Raw genomic sequence first — 25520 nt, forward strand, 5'->3', positions numbered from 1 at the left:
CTGTATCAACTCCAGCTCTGAGATCCCAGCTCGCTGAAAGCAGGTTTCGGGAGTTTTTTTTAGCTTCTCTATGTTACAATGTTTCAAACTGCCTGCTCAGAGGCCAGCAAGGCAGGCGGGGAACGTTGCAGTCCTCTGTCACTGAGGCAACCAAGCCTCATGTTAGTTTCAAGCTGCCTGGCTGCCGGCTGCCATCTTGGCTGACAGTTAATTTGCATATCGCCCTGATTAGCCAATGAAAAGGGTAGCAGTCGTATGCCAATTACCGTGTTTCTCTTTTATTAGTGTAGATGAATTATACCTCAATAAAGATTTCTTAAATAAAAGATAGCTTCCCAAACATCATAAAAGATATCTATAAGAATCTCAGATACCTTCATATTTAATAGGAAAAAACAGACTGCATTTTCCTATGATCAGGAAAAGAAAATAGGTGTCTGTTCAACCATTTCTTTTCATCATTATACTGGAGGTCCTAGCCAGTGCCATAACACAAGCAAACAGGCAAGCAAACAAATAAACAAACAAGTAAAATATTGAAAGGGAAGAAGTAAAAGGACATGATCCCAAAAATCCTACAAAGGAGCTACTGGAACTAATAGGTGACTTTAGCAAGGTTGCTAAATGCAAAGCAAATATATAAAGATCAAATGTACTTCAACATACAATCAATAAGCAATTGGAAAATAAAATTACAAGAACAATTCCATTTAAATGGAATCAAAAGATGAAACACCTAGCGATATATTTGATAAAAATGCATGTAAGATCCATGCACTAAAAAGTGTAAAAAGAAAATAAAGATATCCGAATGAATGGATTTAGATACCATGTTTCTGGATTGAAAGGCTGAGTATGGTTAGGATATCATTTTTACTCAAATTGATAGAGATTCAATGCAATCTGAATCAAAATACCAGCAATTTTTTTGTGTGTAGATATTGTAAAGATCTAGGTAGACAGAGCAATTTTGAAAAATTGTTCTTTTTTGAAGAACAAAGTTGGAGAACTTTTATATCTGACCAAGACTTATCATAAAGCTAAATTAAGACTTATTATAAAGCAAAAGACATTAAGGTTTTGGCGTAGGAAGAAAGGTATAAATAAATGGAACAGAATAAAGAACCTAGAAATAGAGTCACACATATATGGTGAATTGATTTTTGACAAAAGTGCCAATGTAACTGAAAGTGAAAAGTATACTCTTTTCAACAAAGGTGCTAGAACAACTGGATCTCCATATATAGAAAAATCAATCTTGATATTTTTTTCACATTATACACACAGAAAAATCTCTAAATGGATTGTAGACCTACATGAAAGCTAACATTATAAAACTTTTAGATGAAAACATATGGAAAAATTTTTGCAACTTTGTGGTAAGCAAATAAATGAGTGAATAAATAAAATGTACTATAAGGAAACATTTAATAGTGTTAATTATTATTATTACCATTTTCAGCAATAAAAAGGAGGGAAGTGCTTTGGCTAGGACACAAAAATCATTTATATATATATCTATATATCTATATATCTATATATCTATATATCTATATATCGATATATATATAGATAGCTATAGATATATAGATATATCCTATCTAATAAAAGAGAAACATGGTAATTAGCGTATGACCGCTACCCTTCCCATTGGCTAATCAGGGCAATATGCAAATTAACTGCCAGCCAAGATGGCGGCCAGCAGCCAGGCAGCTTGAAACTAACATGAGGCTTGCTTGCTTCAGTGACGGAGGACTCCAACATTCCCCGCCTGCCGCTGCCGGCCTCTGAGCTGCAACTCTAAGCAACAATGTTACAAATATAGAAGCTAAACAAAACCCCAGAAACCTGATTTAGTCGCAGGGCTTCTTCAAATACAGAAGATAAACAAAGGCCAGAAACCTGCTTTCAGCAGCGGAGGCCTAAGAGCTGGAGCCTCAGAGCTAAAGCTGGCCCAGAATAAAAAAAGAAAAAAGAAAAAAAGGAGCGGTTGGGAGCTTCAGTCACCCCACAGCCTGAAAACAGCCCTCAGCCCCTCACCCAGACTGGCCAGGCACCCCAGTGGGGACCCCCAACCTGAAGGGTGTGTGACCAGCTGCAAACAGCCATCATCCCCTCCCCCAGGCTGGCCAGGCACCCCAGTGGGGACAACCACCCTGATCCAGGACACCCTTCAGGGCAAACCAGCCGGCCCCACCCATGCACCAGGCCTCTATATAGTAAAAGGGTAATATGCCTCCCAGTACCAGGATCGGTGTTACAGGGGGCAGCGCCCAAACCCCCTGATTGCCCTGCGGCTCTGTGTGTGACACAGTGCAGTGCCCCAACCCCCTGATCGGCCCTGCTCTGTGTGACAGGGTGCGGATTCCCAACCACCCCCCCACGGGCCCTGCTCTGTGTGTGATGGGGTAGAGCCATAACCTCCCCATCGGCCCTGCCCTGAGTGTGACAGGGTGCAGAGCCCCAACCCCCTGATCCACCCTGCTCTGTGTGTGACAGGGGGCAGTGCCCCAACTCCCCTATCGGCCCTACTCTGTGATTGACAGGGTGGAGCTCCCCAACCCCCTGATTGACCCTGCTCTGTGCGTGACAGGGTAAGGAGCCCCAACCCCCCTGATGGGCCCTGCTCCGTGCGTCACAGGGGGTGGCGCCGCAACCTGCCCATCGACCCTGCCTTGAGTTGACAGGGGGCGGTGCCCCAACCCCCAAATCAGCCCTACCCTGAGCGTGACTGAGGGTGGCATCGCAACCTCCTGATCCGCCCTGCTCTGTGCATGACAGGGGGCGGTGCCCCAACTCCTTAATCAGCCCTGCTCTGAGCCCGACCAGGGGCTGCACCTAGGAATTGGGCCTGCCCTCTGCCACCCGGGAGCAGGCCTAAGCCAGCAGGTTGTTATATCCCGAGGGGTCCCAGACTGCGAGAGGACACAGGCCGGGCTGAGGGACCCCCCCTTCTCCCTGAGTGCACAAATTTTTGTTCACCAGGCCTCTAGTATATATATAAAAGCCTAAGCAACCATTACAACCGGTCACTGTGACAACATACTGACCACCAAGGGCAGATGCTCAATGTAGGAGCTGCCCCCTGGTTGTCAGTGCACTCCCACAGACAAACTCCCGTGGCTGGCCAACCTCCCACGGTCCCGCCCACTGGCCCAATCGCTGGCCAGGCCCAGGGACCCCACCCATGCTTGAATTCGTGTATCAGGCGTCTAGCAAATCATAAGAAAAAACTTGATAAATTGAACTTTATCAAAATTAAAACTTTTACTCTTCAAAAATGTCATTAAGAGATGAAAAGGCAAGTCAAAAATTGGGAGAAAATATTTCTTGAATCTAAAACACACAAAGAAGCCTTATGGCTCAAAAATAACTTTAAAAAAGTAATCTAATTTTTAAAAATGGGCAGAAGATTTGAACAGCTACCTACAATAGCAGGTATATAAATAACTATTAAGCACATGAATAAATAGTAAACATCCTTAGTTCCAAGGGAAATGAAATTAGAGCCACAATGAGATGCTATGACACATCCATATAAAAATGGCTGAAATTCAAGATTGATAAAACTGTGTTAGCATGTAATTCTCATATTTTACTGGTGGGAATGCACAAAGCTAGAGCCACTTCGCAAACATTTGGCCAGTATCTTATAGAGTTAAACATATACTTATCATATGACCCAACAATTTTACAATTCTAGATCTTTCTTAGCACCTGGTTATATCAACTTTGGGTAGAAGTGACCCAAGTTTGGAATATATATGATGCAGAGGCTATGGCAAATAGTCTAACTTTTTGGCCAGAGGCCAAAAAATAGTCAAATGTTCAGTGCCTGGAAAGCAAGAGATTGGAAGATAAAGTACAATGAGATCTAAGATAAAGATATGTGGATATACGTATGGAAGTGAGTACAAAGTATGAAGATCTATGTTTCACATGTCAGCGCCCACTAGAAAGCATCCACCAGAGAGGAGACACTAACCAACCAAGTAGACAAAATGACTTGGACAGCTGACATCAGCAACCTGTCATTGACGCTACGGGCCCTTCCATCCTGGAAAAGCCTGAGATTTGTCCTGCCAACAATAAATAAATACTCCAGGTCTGAGTTTGCCTTTCCTGCCTGAAGGACCTCGGCCCAAACCACTGAGGGCCAACAGAGGCCCACCAACACAGGATCCCAAAAGCGACCACAAGAGCCACCACAGAGCAGGGAATTTGCCTGTCTTCTAAGGCTTTGGGGTCCACTATTTCTATCATCTCCTGCGTCACCACAGACAGCTAGCTTACTGGGAGGAGTTTCTGTAAATAGTCTTTCAAGGTCACTCTGAGTTCTTGGTTTGAATCCCCAAATTGGGCAGATTTGCCCTAAGTCGAGCTTAGATTATTTATTTTTTTCATCAGCTGGTTGTAATGAGTTCCATATGGCCACAGGTGTCAGCTAAGGTGCTTCTCCAGACATATGGGCTCTCTGTTGACACAGCTTGCTTGTGAGCTCAGGTCCTGCTTGTGCTTAACCCCAGGTGTATCCCTGCCATCAGGTGTTGGATGGCTACTGGGCCTGCCTGACCTTATGACTTGGTGGGACTGACACAAGTCAGGTCCACATGCATGGCCTGTTGGTCCATCACTACCGGGCCCAATCCCACCTTTAGTAGATAACATTTTCAGTTACTTCTGTTTTTTCATAAAGCAGTTTTACTATGCAACCTCTGTTTTCTATTTTTGTGCAATTCTGAAACAACATGCACAAAAGTGAAAGTCAAACAAAAGACATATTTTTTAAAGGGTGCTGGTCCTCAGAAATCAAAAGATATAAAAATCCTAATTTCATCTCATGTTTGAATTGTAATCTTATGCTTTGTTCCTGTTAATTTTGTTCTTAAAATTGAAAACAAAGGTTAAACTCAACTATGACCAAAGATTTCCATTGTTTTGCTTTATCGTTTATATTTTTGTCTCTATTTTATTAAGCATATGAAAGGGCCCATGATTAATACTAACACTTCTACTTTTCATTAAAATTGGGGCAAAGATAAAAATAAAACAGTCAACTAATTGTCCAATTCAACATATAGACAAAAGCACCCAGTATTCTCACACAAAAGCTTAATATTTACTTATCAGTGAATGTACAAAAATCTCAATTCAATATAAAGAAGGGTTTAGGCATTTAACTTTGTATGTATAAGTAAAGGTTGTCCAAAAAGCCAAATACTAAAATCTAATACCACTTATATTAAATTCAATTTAACATTTTAATGGAATACTAACCTAGTAAAAATGGCGTTGGACAAGCCATAACGCCTACACATGACAAGCCTCTCTGGTGGACAGTGGCTATGAGCGGTTTCTTACATGTAGGTGCCGGGGCAGTGAGTGCTGCAGCACCTGCCCAGGTCCCTGCGGCCTCACCACTTCAGTGAGCTGAACCATCTTCATTGCTGATCTTCGAAGGTTCAGCTGCATCTCTTGGACTGAGGGTGTGAACACTGAAATATGGAAAAACGAACACCTCTCCTCTATCTCCCTCCCAGCATCCTTCAACCAATGGGAGCTGACGTGTAAATACCCCAGCTCCCTAGCCCTTTATTGGGATAATACCGGGGCATGAGTTTTATGCCATTTTTCCAGATTTCTCTGTGGAATTCAACTCCAGTCATCCACAGTGCTTGATAATGCACCCTTACTAGCTGCCTTTCCTTCTGTGTCCCACTTCCTCATCCCCAACTAATGCTTCCTACACTCCCCGCGTAACTGAGTGCACTTGAATCCCCAGGGTGTCCTGGCGTCATTTGATTCTACCTCCACAGCCACAGCTAATTGGAACAGCAATTGACTGTCCAGTGACCTCTAAAGTGACCTGCTTTGAGACCTCGCTGGGCACTGAATATTGAATAATTTTTCATCTAATTACTAAAATTCTGTGGCATACAGAAAATATAGTTTTGGCTGATCCGAGAGAAAAAAAAATAGGTATAATTTTGATTCATTCACATTGATGGCTATTGTTGTGTTGGCTGTTGTCATTTTTTAATTAAATGATCTAAGAGAAAAGAAGTCAGTGCCCCTGACTAAATAGTCAGGTACTGCATATTTTAAAACTTCTTGTGGTACACCAGTGTGCCATAGCACACCAGTTGAAAATCGCTGGCATAGACTGATGAGCCCAACCAATCCCCTCTTGGGAAATTTCAGTGTGAAATACTTGGGAACAGAATTATTCATGGCAACAGAAACAGAGACACACTTGTGAGCAATAAGACGATAAGCGCAAAACATCTTCAACTATGGAAACCCACGTTTTTTACATGGTTCAAGATTGTTAATTTTATCATGAATGAACCTGGAATTGAAACCAGTATCTTCTACCTTTAAAGTATCTATCAGCTCTCTAGATATTCTTCTCTGTAAGTCAACAATATCTTACATAAATTTCAAATAGATTATTTGGGTATTATCACATCCTTATTTGTTCTATATCTCAAATTCCAAATTGCATCTGGTTATAGGAGGTATAACTTCTATCTTCCCCGAGTCACACTTTAAGTCATTACTAAAAACACAGTTCTGCAGTTTGAGACTGAAAAGAGATTTTCGGTTTGTCTTAATGCCAATGATAAAATTATTTAAAAGGAAACGCACACCCTTTTGCAGCTTTTTAAGCCTAATAAAGATAACATTATGTTTAATAATGCATTAGAAAGTTGAAGAATGTTCGTAGCCATTGTCTTGTGTTCTCTATACTGGAACCCATGAGATAAGGAGGGTAGATATTATTACCTTACAACTGAAGGATGAGAAAACGGGGATACTAAATGTTTAGTTAACCTCAACAAGGTTCAGATGAGCTGTTGGTAAGGCCAGGACCTCAGTCTCCTGGCCTGGTACTCTTTGTCCTCCATCACTGTGATGTCAAGTTTTCTGTAATCTTCTTTTTTTTTTATTCTAAAATTGGGAGTCCCTTGAAGGCAGGGGTCCCATCTTCCAATCTAATGGCTTAGAACAATGTGGTCCACATGCAATGCCCCGAATGGATATTCATTTATGATCATTTAAATTGTTTCTAACAGGCCCAGAATGTCTTAAAAGAGTCTTTGGACAAGAAATAATCCTTGAAACTCACATCAGTGTTAATTGAGAGTGGATTTGATTTTTTTTAAGTCAAAAATTCCCCCAAGACCAATCTCTCTGCACATATGCTCAATCTAATATTCTTTCTTTAAAAAAAAGAATAAAAGAAAAACTAGAAAAGCAATTTTGAAAATGAAATAAGGCTTTTAAGATTTCTACATAATTCTGGCATCATTGTGTCCCACACATAATTACTGCTAGACTAATGAAGATAATAATGACTAGAAGTATTATTTTTAAAGTTCTATTAAAGAAATGTGCATCACAGTTTACTATGACTTCATAGGTCAGAGCCTATGTGTTCTTTTTGGAACATAAACTTGAAGTTTCGTTTGCTATATTTAAATAGATAACATTTTATTTCTATACCCATTAAACAATGGAGAAATGGCATGATTTCTACCAGTGCTTCCTTTTAAGGAATATGTTTGTGAATTGAAGCACAAGGCCTCCCTATTCCTGTATCATGCTTAACTCAGGACAGAGACTTCTGGCTGAACTGTGAGGTAGATGACCTTTATTTCTAGCAAACAGTGGCATGGGAGCTTAGGAATCTCATAATTATACCCTGAGGACCAGCTCCAAAACCAGCTTCCAAGAAGGTCTCTGGAGTGTCATTTCAATGACAGGGTAGCCAGAGCCGGTGCTTCCTTATACAACAGCTGAAACTTCTCATTGCTCTTGGAGGCGTATGGGCAGATACCCATCTGATATTTAGTCTCCAGATTCTTCAATATTTATCGCCAGCAGTTTAAATTGTATTTTCAAAAGTCTAATCCACTCATCTGGTAAAATTCAAAATTCTTTGCATCTTAAACATAGTCTGTGTATCTTTCTAGGCAGTGTTTCTCACCGTCTTCACCGAGTGGAGATTGCTTGCTCTTCCTCACCAAGGTTACCTTTCAAGCCACTGTGGAAATTTTTGAATGTGTTTTGGGTTTAAGCTGTCAAAGTATATTCCTAGGGTCACAAATAATTCCTTTTCCCTTCTCCTGCACAATTTCTAGAGCTCAGAAAGAGCTGCATTTTGAGCTGAGAATTTTTGAATTAACATTGATTTTCAATATGGGCTTAGGATCCTGATAACTGAGAACAAATTCATTTGTGAGGGTTATCAGCAGCCTCTGACAATATTGTTTCTTGAGAAAGGCTGATGATAGCATATTTGATGTGAATCTGATTCATAAAATTCTGAACTTCTTGCCAGGTGGATATTTGCTCTACTTGAACGTTCATATACTGGGTAGAAGAAATGAAATCTACGGAACACATCCTGGATAACTTAACCAATAGGTCTTATTCAATTGCAGACACACAGGAGAGATCAATAAATGAATGAGCAAATAATTACATAATTAAGAGAAGTCACTTAACCCCACCACCCTTATTAAGTGCATAATGTATTCTGAGCATTTATATAATAGTATGTGTTAAACCTAAGATGCCTATAAAGATAGTATCTACAGGGGACATGGGTCATCTCTGTCTGGTATCCATCCCACCTTCCTATCTGCTTAATTGTTCTAAGGACACTTGGTATGATAGAGATCCCCTTCCCCCTCCCCATCACAGCCAGGGGACAGGCATGTGACCAGCCTCTCTCTGGACTTCGAATGCTGAGTCGGAATAACATTATTTTGAGAGAGTGCAAGATTGTCTCAAGAACAGAAGCGTGTGAGCCAGATCATTCCCACACTGTGACCTTAATTGTGGCTTCTGTTGCCCAGAGGGCTCTTGCCCACTCTTTAAGCGTATTTCTCAAGCTTCCCATTAATTCTCTTCACCCTGATCTCCTTTCAACCTTGCCCGCTCCTTCTGTTTAAAGAACTGAGTTGTTTTCTGCTGCTTATAAAAAAGAACCCTGGCTTAAACTTATCAGTCAGGATCCTGGGAGAAAAGAGAATTCCAGGTGATTCACCAGATGAGATTTTAATGAAGTGAGAAGTTACTGAGGTGTGAGACGCGACAGAGGCACCAATAAATTGTGTTGAGGCACCCAGAGATTATCACCATTACCACCTCTAGGCCTGAAGGAGAAAGGAGAGAAAATGGTATTACTCTCCAGAGGCCAGGAAGGAAGAAGGGACTGCTCAGTGCCCAGCAGAGATGGGAATACTCCAACTTTACCCTCCTCTACCCCCCAACACTTCTGTCTGTGCCTCCCATTGGCTGAACTCTTGCAGAAACCTATTGACAAGGAAGAGTGGGTGAAGCAGTATGCAGGGGGTAAGCCTCCCAGGGCACAGCCTGCAGAGAGGAGGACAGAATATGGATCTGAACCAGGGGGTATCAGAAAACAAACAGAATAAGCAACACAATAATAATATTTCACCTAATTAATTATGGACATAAAATATCCTAACATTGTCATCCATGCTTATGATACTGTTAGTAATTTTTATTTTATTTACCAAAAGTTGTGACAGAACATTTTCTGAAATCGATACCAAAAATAAATTGAAAGCATCTTTATAATTTACTACCATTATTAAAATCTTATTTTGACACCCAATTTTTAAAAGTAATTTTGTTTCATATTATTTATTTTCCATTCCAAACATATATTTTGAGATCATACCAAATGAATTTATATAAATTTTATTAAATAATTCTAAAAATGTAAAATAGATAAACTGTGTATATAATGTAATATGATTTTTAAAGAAAAAATTAAATTACTAATATTGACTTATCTCAATTGATTTTTAGTAAAGCTGAAGTTATATGATATAGCCAAGTGATGGGACCTTATACATATCAAAAAGAAAGAACTTACTACAATAGTAATATTAGTCAAAGTAGAATTCAGGGCAAAAAAGACATTAAATAGGATAATTACATAATAACCAGAGGACATTTTATATTAATGAAGGGCACAATCAACAAAGAAATTAACAGTCATAAAATTATACGTTTCAAATAAAATATATAAGTAAAAAGGTAAATAACACTAAATGTAGTGACTTAAATGTCTGTGTTGATGTATTAATCACAAAATTATGAAAGTGAAGTGATAAATAATTTAATTAATAAGGTTGATTTAGTGACTACAAATTAAACTCAGAACTCCAGAAGAATGTATTTTTTATTTAAAGACCCATGGAAACTTTATAAAAATGATCATGGATTAAATCATAAAGAAATCTTCAGTGAATTCCAACAAAACAGGAGACATAAAAGACATTTTTTTACACAAATCTTCATAACTAGAAATTAATTTCAAAAGTATAAACTTAAAAACAAACATTTTGGGATGAAAAAAGAAACCACTAAAATATAGCTCTTGGCCCTGCCTGTGTAGCTCAGCAGTTGAGCATTGACCCCAGAACCAAGAGGCCACCGGTTCAATTCCAGGTGGGGGCACATGCACAGGTTGCAGGTTCCGCCCTCTGTGGGGAGTGTGTACAAGGCAGCCGCTCAATGATGTTTCTCTCTCATCCATGTTTTTATCTCTCTATCCCTCTCTATTACTCTCTCTCGCTCAAAACAGAAATCAATAGAAACATATTTAAAAACATATATAGGTCTTGGAACAAATCTGAAAGTAGAAAGTTCTAAGAAAAGAGCAACAATGAGAACATGATATAGCAGTATCAGTGGAACATGGCTAACGCAAGAAAAAAAGTGAACTATTTAATTCAAGAAATCAAGAGGCCCTGGTCCTGAAGCTCAGTTGGTTAGAGAATCATCCAGATACACCAAGGTTTTGTGTTCAATCCCTGATCAAGGCACATATAAGAATCAACCAATGGCCCTGGCCGGTTTGGCTCAGTGGATAGAGCGTCAGCCTGGGAACTGAGGGGTCCCAGGTTCGATTCCCGTCAGGGGCACGTGCCCGGGTTGTGGGCTCGATCCCCAGTGCAAACTTGCAGGAGGCAGCCAATCCATGATTCTCTCTCATCATGGATGTTTCTATCTCTCTCGCTCTCTTCCTTCCTCTCTGAAATCAATAAAAATATATTTAAAAAAAAAAAAAAGAATCAACCAATGAATGCATAAATAAGTGGAACAACAAATCAATCTCTCTCTCTCTCCTTCTCTCTCTGTGATTAACCGAGGAACTTAGATGCATACATGCATAACCCATGGACACAGACAATAGAGTTGTGAAGGCCTGGGAGGGGCAGAGATAAGTGGAGGGGGTCAATAGGAAAAAACAAACAAACAAAAGGGACATCTGCAATACTTTCAATAATAAAAATAATTTTTTAAAAAAGAGTAAATAGATAAACTTAAGCGTGGCTTATTCATTGAGGGAAATAAATACAGTAAAATAGACACCCCTTTACTTGGTGTATCAAAAGATAGACAAAATATAAAGAGGATATATACAACTCAAAGCAAAATATTTTCAAATCTCAAAGAAATAAATTACTTTCTAGAAAAATGCAGATGACCAATATTGACTCAGGAAAGACAGATGATTTGAACTGACCACTAACATGGAGGATATATGAAAGACTATCAAAATCATATCTATAAGAAAAGCATAGGGTCCAGATAGTCACATGAGCAAGTTTTTTGAACCTTAAGGAATATACAATTTCCATGCTGCCTGAACTATTTTGGAGCATAGAAAAAATATGGACATTTTCCAAATCCAAATTCTTAAATCTAAATTTTACTACTGAAATAGGGGATGGATGGATGGATGATGAATGGATGGATGGATGGATGGATGGATGGATGGATGGATAGATGGATGGATGAATGGACAGGTGGAAGGGCAGGCAGGTGGGTGGATAGATAGATAGCTTTCATTCTTGAATACAGATTTTTAAATTATGCATAATCTGACCATTTCTTACTACTTCTGCAATAACCACCTGACTCTTCAATTGTTGAATAATCTCCTAACTGGTCTCTCTGCTTCTGCCCTTGCACTCTGTAGCTCATTCTTCACACAGCTACCAGAGATATCTTTTTAAAACATATATTACAGCATGCCATTCCTCCGCTCATATCCCTCCAATAACTTGCTGTTGTCTTTGAGTAAAAACCAAAGTTCTTACAATGGTCTGTAAGTATTTGCATGATCTGCCCCCACACATGTATCCTACCTCTCTGACCTTTCCTCCTAATGCTCTCCTTCGTTGCTCAGTTGCAGTCTCCCCAGTCTCCTTTTAGCTCCTCAGGTATGATGGGCACACCACCACCACCTCAGGATCTTTGCACTGACTAATCCCTCTTCCTGAAAGTTCTTACCCCAAAATTAAATTCTTACTCTCTGACCTCCTTTGGATGTCTATTCAAATGTCACCTTCTTGGTAGATCCTCAGAGGCTCTACTACAGACACACTTAGCTTGCCTGCTTTATTTTTCTTCATAGCACTTATTACCATCTGACCTACCACATACTTTATTCATATATAGAGTATATTATCTATCTGGTCCCCATTAAAATATAAGCTCCAGCCCTAGCCAGTTTGGCACAATGGATAGAGCATCAGCCTGTGGACTGAAAGGTCCCAAATTAGATTCCAGTCAAGGGCAAATGCCCACGTTTCAGGCTCAATCCCCAGCGGAGGGGTTGTGCAGGAGGCAGCCAATCAATTATTCTGTCTCATCACTGATGTTTCTATCTTTCTCTCCCTCTCCCATCCTCTCTGAAATCAATAAAAGTATATTTTTAAATATATATATATATGCTCCACAGGGGCAAGGTTTACATGTTTACTCTTGTATCCCCAACACTTAGAACAGTGCCTAGCACATAATAGGTTCTCAATAAAAACTTGAGCAATGTAAAAAAATCAGTAAAAAAAAAAAAGAAAGAAAAAAGAAAAATAAAGAAAGAAATGAATAAGCATTCCCCACAAAAATGAGCAATTTGATAAAAAAAAAAAGAAAAAATACAGATATCCAATAAATGTATTAAAAAAATTAAACTTACTAGTAAATTTTAAAAATATAAAATCAGACAGTGAGATTGCACTTATTACCTATTAAATTACAAAACAAGTAAAAACAACAGTCAGTGTTGAGAAAAATGAGGAGCAAAGCATCTTATCAAACGCTGCTTCTTGTGCTTAAATTGACAACCAATCCAGAGGGCAGTTTGGCAATACATGTGGAAAGACTTTTAAAAGTATTCCTGCCTCTTTTGTCTGAACTTCTTAAAAATTTGTCCTAAGGAAGTTAGGTAAAAATATTCACAAAGTTTTGGCTACAAAGACAGTTATCACTACCTACTTTATAATAATATCAACTATGAAGAGATAAAAATTAACATGTATTCCTATTCTTTTCCCACCTGTTATGGGAAAATTCTGTCTTTGTCACCTGTATACTGGTCTTTAGAGACCAAAATCTGAAAAATGGGTAGAAACAGAACTGGAAAAGGAAACATGCTGATTTCAAAAGACTGGCTGATTTTTTTTTTTTTGGGGGGGGGGGAATTTTTCTTATTTTCTAATTTACTAAAAACTGGGTTTTTTGGTAAACAATTACAAAACTAGTTTTTAAAAGAAGAAAATTAAATGCCACCACTGTTGTGGAAATATGAAACAGTAAGTTGGTGGTGAAATTCAATGGAATATTTTCAATTTCAGAATTAACCCAGAATTCAGACTACAAGAACCTTTTTTTTTAAATGGGGACTTTTGGTTCAAAATGGTAACTGAGCACATGTGTTTTACAACTCACTCTCCTAAGGTAAAATTAAAATAAGAATGGATTTTAAAAAAATAAGTATAATCCCTCAAGAAGAAAGGAAAAGTAGAGGGAGAAGTTTTTAGCTGACAAGAAATTGCTACACATTTCTGATGAAAAGATGATGGAACAGTGTGTACTGATGAAGACAAAAAGGGAAGCCCCACCTTGGGACACATACCGAAGGAAGTGCATCCGAGGAACCCAGGAGAGGTGCAGCCAAACAGGACTGAGAATGGGGGCTGAAGACTCCGGCTGAACATTGAGGAATCATTTCTAGATGATTATGCCTAACGATGAACCCATCCCTACTTGTGGAAGAGCTGACCGTCAGGTACTTCATGCAAAGCAAAGTAATTTGACGGTTCTTCTCTAAAGAAGTTGGGCTGATGATCTATGAAGAACTAGAGTGTCACGTACAAAAAAATGATTAGCAGATCAGTATCAGAGTCTCATTAGCAACTCAAAAATTTGAAAGAATGCTTCAATATTTTAAGAGAATGTTTTCTCATAAAAATGAGAGAGAGAGAGAGAGAGAGAGAGAGAGAGAGAGAGAGAGAGAGAGAGAGTTATATTGATGGAAATGGCACATATAGAGAGTGGCAAATCTGAAATTTGTAGGGTGGGCCAGCAGTCCAGAAAAGTTGGGCAGGAGTTAATGCTGCAACTTTTAGGCAAAAGTTTTTTTTGCTCTTAAGACCATTCACTCTTGGACAAGGCCCATTCACATTATCAAGGGTAATCTTTACTTAAAATAACTGTAAATGTTAAGGACATCTACAAAGTACCCACAATATACCTTCACAGCAATACATAGATTTGGTTTTGTCTAAATAACTGGATAGTATATTCAAGCCAAGTTGGCAAAACTAACCTGCACAGGAGCGTACTTCAGCCTCCTTATGACATTGTGTGTGAGTGTGAGTGTGAGTGTGAGTGTGTGTGCGTGTGCGTGCGTGTATGTGTGTGTGTGTGTGTGTGTGTTAAATACATGTAACATAAAATTTACCATAGCAGTGATTGAGGGTTATAATTTCTCTACATCTTTGCCAGCACTTGTTATTTCCCACCCCACTCCCAATCATCATCCTAATCACTAGGACCTAGTGGTTGTGAAGTGGTATTTCATTGTAGTTTTAATTTTGATTTTCATTTCCCTAATAACTGATGACATTGGTCATCTTTTTGGCCACTAGTATATCATCTTTGAAGAAATGTCTACTCAAGTCCTTTGCTCATTTTTAAATTAGATTTTTATAAAACTTTTATAGTTTTACCTCTTATTTTAGGTCTTTAATTTATTGTGAGTTCATTTTCTATATCTAAAGTGAGGTAAGTGTTCAACTTCATTATTTTCAAGTGGATATCCAGTTGTCCTAGGATCATTTGTTGAAGAAACTATTCTTTCTCATTAAATTGTCTTAACACCTTTGTTGGCATCAATTGACCATAGACTGGTGGGTTTATTTCTAGACTCACAATTATATTTCACTATCTATATGTTATCCCTATACCAGTATCATACGGTTTTGATTATTGTAGTTTGTAATAAGTTTTTAAATTAGGAAGCTGGGAGAGCTCCAGTTCTGTTCTTTTCAATATTGTTTTAGCTAGTTAGGGTAGTTTGCACTTCAATATGAATTTGAGGTTCTGGGGGAAAAAAGGTTATTGTAATTTTGATAGACATTGCTTTAAATCTGTAGATTACTTTAGATAGTACTGCCATTTTAGCAATTTTAAGTCTTACAATTCATGAGTATATTATCTCTATTTATTTAGTCTTCTTTAACTTCTTTTAGGAATATTTTGTCGTTTTCAGTGTACATGCCTTTCATCTACTTAGTTAAATTTATTATTAAGTATTTTATTCTTTTGAATGCTGTTATAAACTGAATTGTAGTCCTGATTGTTTTTGGATTGTACATTGCTAGCATATAAAAATAAAACTGAATTTTGTGTGTTGGTCTTGTATCTTGCAGTTTCACTGAATTCATTCATTAGTGCTAATAGTTTTGAAGAATTCTTTAGAATTTTCTGTATATGAGATCATGTCATCTGTGAATAGTTTTACTTCTTCTTTGCCATCTGAATGCCTTTTACTTCATTTTCTTGCCTAAATTCTCTGGCTAAGGCTTCCAGCACAAAGTTGAATAAAAAAGCTCACAATGTTGTCTTATGCCTGGTCTTGGTGAGAAAGCTTTCAGTTTTTCACCACTGAGAAGATGTTAGCTGTGGGATTTTCGTAACTTTCTTTTATCATTTTGTGGAAGTTTCAAGGGAATTTCTTTTCTTTTTTTTTTTTTTTTTTTTTTTTTGCAACTTCAAATTCAACACTCAGCCAAGCTCTCTATCAGAAGTGAGAGCGGAATATATTTTCAAACTTGTAATGTCTCAGAAAATTTGCATCACATTAATCTTTTCATAGGCAGTTGCTTGAAAATGTCCTACAGCAAAACAAGATACACAGTCATCAAAAGGAAGACGTGGGATACAAATATAGTAGCTCCATCAATCCAGGAGCTCAATAAAAAAAACCGTCTAGAATGACATTAGGTCTAGAAAGAAATTAGTCCAAATTTTAATACTTCTAAGATCAAAGGATTCTAAGAGAGAGCTCTATGATAAGAGTTGGGAGTGGAGACAAGTATGAAAATATTGATCTTCTCGAACCAAGATGGCGGCATAGGTTAATGCTGGAGTTTGCTGCCTTGAACAACTACTTCAAAAGTGAAACTAAAAAACGGAACGGACATCACCCAGAACCACAGGAACGCTGGCTGAGTGGAAGTACTACAACTAGGAGGAAAGAGAAACGCATACAGACACTCAGAGGAGGCGCAGTGCTGAAGTCAAATTCTGAGGTGCGGAGTGCGCGGAGCGGGCTGGCGGCGGAGGGCGTGGTTGGCGTTTTCAATCGGGAGGGAGTCGCAGACTCTGAGCTCCAGATACAGGCGAGTCTAGGGACCCAGACTCAAACGGGAGAAGCAGGACTGTCTGGCTTCGGTCAGAGCGAGTGCAGCTTTCTCTCCTAGGTTTGCAGCAGGTGCTGGGACTCAGAGAGGCAGAGCCCCTGGGGACAGGACTGAGAGCCGCCATAACTGCTCTCTCCGGCCCACCCTGTTGATCCTGTGTGACCCGCCCCGCCCAAGCCCTGCACAGAGCCATTTGCCGGATAGCCTCAGGCAAAGGCTAGATTAGCACCTCCCTAGAGGACAGAAGTTCTCTCACTGCAGACACAGCTGATTCTCATAGCCACTTGGCCTGGAGGTCAAACCCTCCCTGGTATTAGCTACAACAATCAAGGTTTAACTATAAGACTGCGAACAAAGACCACGAGGGGGTGCACCAAGGAAGCATAACAAAATGCGGAGACAAAGAAACAGGACAAAATTGTCAATGGAAGATATAGAGTTCAGAACCACACTTTTAAGGTCTCTCAAGAACTGTTTAGAAGCCGCCGATAAACTTAATGAGATCTACAAGAAAACTAATGAGACCCTCGATCTTATATTGGGGAACCAACTAGAAATTAAGCATACACGGACTGAAATAACGAATATTATACAGACTCCCGACAGCAGACCAGAGGAGCGCAAGAATCAAGTCAATGATTTGAAATGAGAGGAAGCAAAAAACACCCAACTGGAAAAGCAAAATGAAAAAAGAATCCAAAAATGCGAGGATAGTGTAAGGAGCCTCTGGGACAGCTTCAAGCGTACCAACATCAGAATTATAGGGGTGCCAGAAGATGAGAGAGAGCAAGATATTGAAAACCTATTTGAAGAAATAATGACAGAAAACTTCCCCCACCTGGTGAAAGAAATGGACTTACAGGTCCAAGAAGCGCGGAGAACCCCAAACAAAAGGAATCCAAAGAGGACCACACCAAGACACATCATAATTAAAATGCCAAGAGCAAAAGATAAAGAGAGAATCTTAAAAACAGCAAGAGAAAGAAACTCAGTTACCTACAAGGGAATACCCATACGACTGTCAGCTGATTTCTCAACAGAAACTTTGCAGGCCAGAAGGGAGTGGCAAGAAATATTCAAAGTGATGAATGCCAAGAACCTACAACCAAGATTACTTTATCCAGCAAAGCTATCATTCAGAATTGAAGGTCAGATAAAGAGCTTCACAGATAAGGAAAAGCTAAAGGAGTTCATCACCACCAAACCAGGATTATATGAAATGCTGAAAGGTATCCTTTAAGAAGAGGAAGAGGAAGAAAAAGGTAAAGATACAAATTATGAACAACAAATATGCATCTATCAACAAGTGAATCTAAGAATCAAGTGAATAAATAATCTGATGAACAGAATGAACTGGTGATTATAATAGAATCAGGGACATAGAAAGGGAATGGACTGACTATTCTTGGGGGGGAAAGGGGTGTGGGAGATGCAGGAAGAGACTGGACAAAAATCGTGCACCTATGGATGAGGACAGTGGGTGGGGAGTGAGGACGGGAGGGTGGGGCGGGAACTGGGAGGAGGGGAGTTATGGGGGGGAAAAAAGAGGAACAAATGTAATAATCTGAACAATAAAGATTTAATTTTAAAAAAAAGTATGAAAATATTTGTCCACAAATGAAGAAACTGGTCAAATTAAAGCATAAAGTCTGGAGCTTAAAGAAGAAAGAAATTGATTCCAAGTAATAAAGAGTAAGAAAGAGGCTATTTAGATACATAGTGGGGAAAGCAACATTAAGAAAACTGGTTGGCTGGGTGAAAAGGTGAAGGGATTAACCAAACAACAACAACTCATAAACACACACACATAAATACACAAAGGAAGCTGTCTGAACTAAATATCGAGAAACAAACTAACGTGGAAATATTTTAAGTAATCAGTGACCTTTATTTGAATTTAACCCAAAAAACTGTCCTTGAGATGGCACCAGAGTTGTGAAATTGTACCACTGGGAAACCTTTAAGTGATGAGTATTTACATACTCATAATGAATTTAAAGCTGCTTATTGCTTTTCAGTGTTCATAAAGAACTTCAAAGGAAGCTTTAATCATGGTTATAGAACAGAATGAAAATATAACCAACAGTCTAATGGGAAAACAAAAGAAAATGTTTTGGATTATCCCTTAAGCAAGATTTTTTCCCCCCCAGCTGTCTCTTAGGTTGAGTTCTTTATGGGAATGGAGTCTACCAACAGACTCTTCCAGATGTGTGGGAGGAAAGGCAGCTTATAAGGCAATGTGAGGATTGGTGGCATGAAGTCCTAAAAAGGGTAGGAAGGACACTTTTCAAAAGCAGAGGTTAAAAAAAAAAGGAGGATATCCTGTCATCATTTAGGGAAGAAAGATAGAAGTAGTGATCATTAGTATAATTGAGGTGGGGCAAAGAAAGTTACAGGAGAATTTGTCAAATTACTTTGAAAGTTCCATCTCTATTTAACTAGTTTCTAACTTTTGCCTTAAAATCAAGAATGATATATCACATCCAATTTACTTTAAGCATAAATTTGAATCCATGAATAAAGTTTTTCATTTTTGCAGACACCACACCCTTTTCCTGTCCTCTAGTTCTGTTCAATTTTGTTCCCTCAGACAATTGTGCCATTATGATCATGGAAACCATTCCTCGCATTCTTGGCATTAACTTTTGGTCTTCTTGGTATCTATAACTCCTACTAGTATGAATGGGCATGACATCAGTATCAAAGGGTCATTTAGTTTGGTGTAGACCATGTGATATTCTCATAATGAATTATTTTCAGTGCATGTAATATATACAACTCAAAGCTTACACAGAATATAAATAGTTCTCGAACACATTCTGTCCTTTTTTGAAAAGCAATGCTGTATTTATATGCATAAATCCCATGGTTCCTTCTAGCCATTTTGGATGTATTATATGTGATTCCACCAGAAAAGAAAAGTGGAAAGTTAAGCAATTACCAAATGAATGTATTTAATGGAGACAGTCAGTCTGGACCACATAAATAATAAAACATTTTCTTAGAACCCCTTTTTGAAACTTGAATTATCAACACAGACACCTCAATCCCTGAGTTATTTGTATATGTGCTGCCAATTACTTGAAATGGGGATATTAAATAGCAATATTTTGCTGTTTTTACAGAAAAAGAAGAAATCGACCCTGTTTAAATAAATGTTATGACTTTTAAGGTAGACACTGCCACATTTAAATTATTTCCAATGTGGAGTGACGTATCATAAGCTCTAGCTGAATTATGAAGATTATTGCTCTTCCCAAGTGCCGCCTTCAAATACAACTTTTCCTAACAAAACTAGAAGTGGAGAAGGAAGGGGAATAGACTCCCTTAGAGATTTCAGTCACTTATCTTAAATGGTCTTTTACATACATATGTACTTATAGTTAAGAACTCTGGAGCTGAGAGTGCAGATGTGTAAAATACATAAATTAGCACCTTGACTCAAAAGCCAAGGTATGTTTTTTTTAAAGTACTGAAACACGGATAAGCAGACCCTCCTATTCTTGCAGTTGCTTAGGGTGATCCCATGGGAAGCAGAAGGGAAGAATACTTCATTTTCCACTCTCTCCAGCCCTCTTGTTCTGTCCTGGGCAAAGGTTGCTCATTGGAACTATCCCAAAAGGCATGTTACGTCTGAGAATGAGGAGGAAGCTGCTGAGAACTGGGCTTTGGTAGCTTCATGTGTTCTGGAGCCTGGCACAGATGCTATGAATACTGAGATGACGTCAATGATAAAAGATAATATAGAAAATCAGTAAGAATTCATTGCAAGACAAGGCCAAGAAAATATTCACCTGAACAAAGACCTATTACCTGTTTTTAGGATTGATTGACAGAACAGTGTAATTGATAAATCTCTACCATAATGTATTGATCTCTTTCTTGTTTCATGGGGACTTCAGTCCTTCCTCAGTGTGTGTGGCCATCTTCATGTACTACCCCCAGCATGACCCTTCCTGATATTTATCCTATGATCTCTAAATCAATGGATTTGCTATTTCTCCCATCTGTATTCTCTGATATTCATGAGAAGACCATGTACTTCAACCTCCAAAGTTCTCCACTTCAAAAATCTCCCATCTAAAATTCCCATGATAGATGAGCCTCCGATTTGACACCTCCCCATCCATCCGTTGAACTCCATGTGCATTTGTATATCACTGAAAAGGAAATGCCTGGGCCACCACATTTTCAACTTTCTCTCCATCTTACTATCATGTCCATCCTGGCAGCCATTTCAAAAGTGTCACTTAGTGGCCTTTAGAGAGAGATTCCCATGGTTGAAAGGTGTTTGTTTTTTAAATCAGTTGCTGCAGATGATGAAAAGGTAGGCTTTTCCCTCTTCAAGTCCACCCATTCCAAATACTTGTATCCAAAAAAGTGAGTTTTTCCCCACCCACCGAACCTGTCCCCTGTTAAAACAGAAACAGGGATGAATGTTCCACTCCTCAATACATGTAAAATTTGTACAAAAATATCTTCTATGAAAATGATTTGTAATCTGTAGACTTAATACCCAAGAGATCTCTTGAGAATGTGAATCTATCCTTTGGGTTGTGGGATTTTTGATTGTTTGTTTTCTCCAAATAAATTTGATCTTTAAAGCTCGAGTAAATAAATAAATGTGTCACTTAAAAATATCCTTTCTTTTTACTACTTATTGAAACAAAACATGCTCATGAGCAGCTCATTCTTTAGCTGCACACTATTCCATAGTACAGATACATCTTTACAATGGCTGACCATTTCAACAATGCATTCATCTAGAATCCCTCAAATGTTTGCTGATTTGCAAACCACTATCTTCCCTTGGTAGATTGTGTTCTGTTTTTCTCTCTTTCCTGCTTCCAGGCTGATAAATATTGTTAGAGCAAGTCACAAAAACCTACTGATGGAACGCATTTATAATTCATGCTCTCTAAGCTCAACTATATCCTTCTTGATGTTTGGCAATCTTTTAATGCCTTTCTTGCCAAATCACTATTTGAATCTCAACAATGACTATTCCTCACGTGTTTCACTCTCCTTAACTCCCAACTCTTACCTTGGTTTTCCTCCTTCTAGGGAGATGATGTAACATCACACTTGATTGAAAAAAAATAAGATAATCTGATTTGACATATCCCTCAATATTCCTTGTGGTCCATGCTCCTGTTATTTTTTTAGTAAATGCAAATCTGAGCTTTTTCCCCAGGCTCATGCCTCATTACCTCCCTTGAGGCAATGCACTTCTCTCTTACCTGCTCTTTCCCAGAGAGATGAAGTAACTTGCTCATCTTCGTATAGCTGAGAAGTGGCAGAGCTCAGCTTCAAACCCAAGCAGCCCGGCTGCAGACTCCTGTGCTAACCCACTATACAAGCCTGCCTCTCACTTAGGCTACTGTCTTTACTCTTCTTCCTTTCAATCCCAATTTTCTGAAAGAATAATCTTCGCGTTTCATTAATTCTTACCATTCACTCTTTAATTCTTTGTAGTTTCTCATATGACCCCACTAGTGTCCTGAAAATACTCACTCATCAAAAGGCTTTTTCTTGCTTGCATCATTCTGAACTTTTCTAAAGGATTTAAATATATTAATAAGAAGAAAGGACATAGGAAAAGAATTCATATTTACTATTCAGTATCTGAACCTTTGCAAATTATCTAGTCTAATTCTTACAACTCTGTGGTATGGTAATACTATTTTTTTTTATAGCTGAGAAAAAATAGTTGCAGAATACACTCAGTAAAGAATTTGTTTAAATCAGAACTTATTTTAAAATTAAAAATAACCACCCTAGCTGGTTTGGCTCAGTGGTTGGAGCATGGGACGGTGGACTGAAGGGTCACTGGTTTTATTCAGATCAAGGGCCTTACCTCAGTTATAGGCTTGGTCCCCCACCTACATGGGGGAGGCAATCAATCTCTCTCTCATACATCGATGTTTCTCTCCCCCCTTTCCTTCTCTCTTCCATTCTCTCTAAAAAAATCAATGGGGAAAAAACTAGGGTGAGGATTAACAAAAAAAATTTTTAAAGAAACATAACCTTTTAGTTGTCAATAATAAAAACAACCTGTTTTATAAAAGAGCAAAAAATTTGAACAGACACTTCCCCAAAAAGTGGTAAATGGATAATGAAAAGATGCTTAACTTTATTAATCACTAGGAAACTGCAAATTAAAAAGATACCACCTACACACACACTCAAGTAGCCAACATTAAGAAGACTGATGATGCAAAGCGTTGAGGAAGATATGAAATAATTATATTCATTGCTGCTGGGAAAGTAAAGTTTCTTTCAAAACAGTTTGGCAGTTTCTTATAAAGTTAAACCTACATCAACCATACAACCAGCTAATCCCACTAAGAGGTGTTAACTCAAAAAAAAAATGAAGATGTATGTTCACACAAAGACTTGTGGTCATATGTTCATATTAATTGTATTCATAATTGCCAGAAACTGGAAACTATTCAAATGTCCATTCAATTGACAAAGAGATAGCATATTGTGGTGCATTCAAAAAATGGATAACTACTCAGCAATAAGCAGGAACGAGCTGATACCCACGAAAACACAACTATATTGATAGGAAGCAGATCCATTGTTGCTAGAGACCAGCAGTGACTGGAGGGGATTGAGTATAAAAGACTCTGAGGGAATTCTGAGCAGTGATAAAAATGTTCTGTACTGTGCTGTGGTGTTAGCTTTACAGCTATATACATTTATCAAAAATTATCAGCAATTCACATAAAGTTGGTGAATTTATAATATATTACTAAATATTATAATAAAACAGTATGAATTTTAAATATATTATATTTTAAATAAAACAAATAAAAAATAGGAAAGACATGAGAAAATTAGAAAATAATTAACAATTAGAAGGGCTACATTGACCTTAACTATGATCTCTCTTCTCTCCCCCATTATTTCTTTTCTTCTATTCCCTCTATATTATTCTATGTTCTTTTCTCCATACCTCAAATTTTTATTTCCACCACAAGAGATTAACTCTCAAATTTTCTGATAATTTGTAGTGCTAGAATGTGACTGTTACATGAACGGGAAAGGGAGACAGCCTTACAGAGTCATGTGGTGGGAAGTTTCTCATGACTAAATAAACAAAGTTCTGTTAGAGTGAGATGTGGACATGACTATGCTATCATAAATGGTGGCCACCAGGAAAACAGGACCAAATTTGATGCCCAGTCACAGCGCTCTATTAGCCCTTGAGGTTGACATATTTGCTTTCTCCTTTCCATGGTCTTGCCTTTCTATTTCAACTTCATCATCCTTATAATACATTTCTTCTTCATGTGGTCCCTAAATTCCTTTTAAGAAGGAACAGGAATATAAATAAAGGAAGTCAAATTATAATAATAAGGATGATACTTATACGGATTATTCCTATATATGGAAAGACTAGGTTTGTACTCAGAGCTCTTTTCCCAAAACACAGAAGTAATTAGTATTTCCCAGTACCAGTGTGTAATGGTATAAGATTACAGAAAAAGAAAAAAAAGAAATATGTTCTCATTTGTGTTTTACATATGAAAAAAGCTGAATTTATGGCTGCCTTTGTGAAAGTAACCTCATTTGAACCTCTAACTTGAAAACATTTATCTCCCCCATCAGGAGTGGTAACGTCCTGATATGTGGATGTTTTCTGTTTGCCTCTCCACTCTTCTCTAGTATGGACTGCATCAGTGAGCATCTTTTCTTCTGCCATTCATTCTGATTTGACCAATGAGAGGCAACAGCAAGAGGATGAGGAGAGAATAAAGTTGGGTATTTATTCCCCCAGTTTATTTTTAATGTCAGTCCACACATTGAAATTCTCTTCCAAAAGTCTCACTGCTATCATATACAGCTGCTGGCTCTACAAATTATCTGGCTCTACAAGTTCCATTGTGTGTTTCCTCCCCTTTCTCCTGCAGCCCTAGTAAAGACAAATCCGTAGGGTTTCATTGACCCTTGTTTGTTTGTTTCCAACTATCCTGCTGTGGTGGGTTGAATGGTGGCCCCCTCGAAAGATATATCCACAGTTTAACCCCTAATGTGGAAGAAAAATGATCTTTGCAGATGTAACTAAGTTTTGAATCTTGAGATGAGATCATCCTTTACTATTTGGATGGGGCCAAAATCCAATGACAAGTGTCCTTATAAAAGAAAGGCAAAGGATATTTGACCTGGACAGAAGGTAACAACACAATATAAAAAATGGTCACAGAGATTGGATGATGTGGCCACAAGTCAAGAAAGCCAAGGAACGCCAGCCTCCACCCAAAACTTAAAGAAGCAAAGAAGGATTCTCCCCTAGAGCTTCCAGAGGGAGTGCAGCCCTTCTGACACCTTCATTTTTTACTTCTGGCCTCCAAATAGGTGAGAAAATAAATATCTGTTGTTTTAAGACACGAAGTTTGTGGAACTCTGTTACAGCAGCCTAGAAAACAAACACACTTGCACATAACTTGGTAGACAGACCTTCTTAAAATTCTTGCCAATACCCAGTTTGTGTATGCCACCTACCTCCTGCCGAGATCTGCTGGGTATATCCGGCAATGAGTGAGTGTCTCATTATTATTATAACTCTGAACTCCAGGAGTGTTCTGGTGACATACATGCAAAACTGGTATTTATAGTACTTATCCTTATTAAATAATATTTAAACATGTATACACTTGTAATTTTCTATTCAGCTTGAGATATGTCTAGATCAGTGGTCGGCAAACTGCGGCTCGCAAGCTACATGCAGCTCTTTGGCCCCTTGAGTGTGGC

Source organism: Myotis myotis, unplaced genomic scaffold, assembly GCF_014108235.1.
Source record: "Myotis myotis isolate mMyoMyo1 unplaced genomic scaffold, mMyoMyo1.p scaffold_m19_p_8, whole genome shotgun sequence".
Classification (NCBI taxonomy): domain Eukaryota; kingdom Metazoa; phylum Chordata; class Mammalia; order Chiroptera; family Vespertilionidae; genus Myotis; species Myotis myotis.